The sequence below is a fragment of the Myotis davidii genome, unplaced genomic scaffold, assembly GCF_000327345.1.
Source record: "Myotis davidii unplaced genomic scaffold, ASM32734v1 scaffold1230, whole genome shotgun sequence".
In the NCBI taxonomy this organism is placed as follows: Eukaryota; Metazoa; Chordata; class Mammalia; order Chiroptera; family Vespertilionidae; genus Myotis; species Myotis davidii.
In genome coordinates, this window is record NW_006281916.1 from 99,281 (window position 1) to 99,572 (window position 292).

Consider the following 292-nt stretch of genomic DNA (forward strand, 5'->3'; position numbering starts at 1 on the left):
GGCAACCTCCCCATCAACCCTGCCTGGAGTGTCACAGGGGGCGGTGCCCCAACCCCCCAATCGGCCCTACCCTGAGCGTGACTGAGGGTGGTATCGCAGCCTCCCGATCCGCCCTGCTCTGTGCATGACAGGGGGTGGCTCCCCAACTCCCCAATCGGCCCTGCTCTGAGCCCGACCAGGGGCTGCACCTAGGGATTGGGCCTGCCCTCTGCCACCGGGAGCAGGCCTAAGCCAGCAGGTTGTTATCTCCCGAGGGGTCCCAGACTGCGAAAGGGCACAGGCCGGGCTGAGG